Source organism: Phyllostomus hastatus, unplaced genomic scaffold (assembly GCF_019186645.2).
Source record: "Phyllostomus hastatus isolate PE091 unplaced genomic scaffold, TTU_PhHast_1.1 phas_contig_80, whole genome shotgun sequence".
Classification (NCBI taxonomy): Eukaryota; Metazoa; Chordata; class Mammalia; order Chiroptera; family Phyllostomidae; genus Phyllostomus; species Phyllostomus hastatus.
Genome location: NW_025333960.1, coordinates 30,207,230 through 30,207,500, shown reverse-complemented (window position 1 = coordinate 30,207,500; position 271 = coordinate 30,207,230).

Genomic DNA, 271 nt, shown 5'->3' with positions numbered 1-271 from the left:
GCTGTCATGCTGCCACAAACTTCTGTCACCTTTCTCTATCTATAGAATATTCAGTAAAGAAAAGCATCTTTCCAGCATGAAGTCCTCCCCTTCCAGCACACCTCCCCCTGGTATCTGCTATCTCCCCCACCTCAGGAGATTACCAACGCCCTGTTTTTCCTTTCTCTCCCTCCACCCGGACCTTCTTTTCCAATTTGCTCTGGGACCAGGCTCTGTCCTCGATCCAGCCTCTGGTCCCGTCCTCCCAGGGCTCCTTCCCTGCGGATCAGGG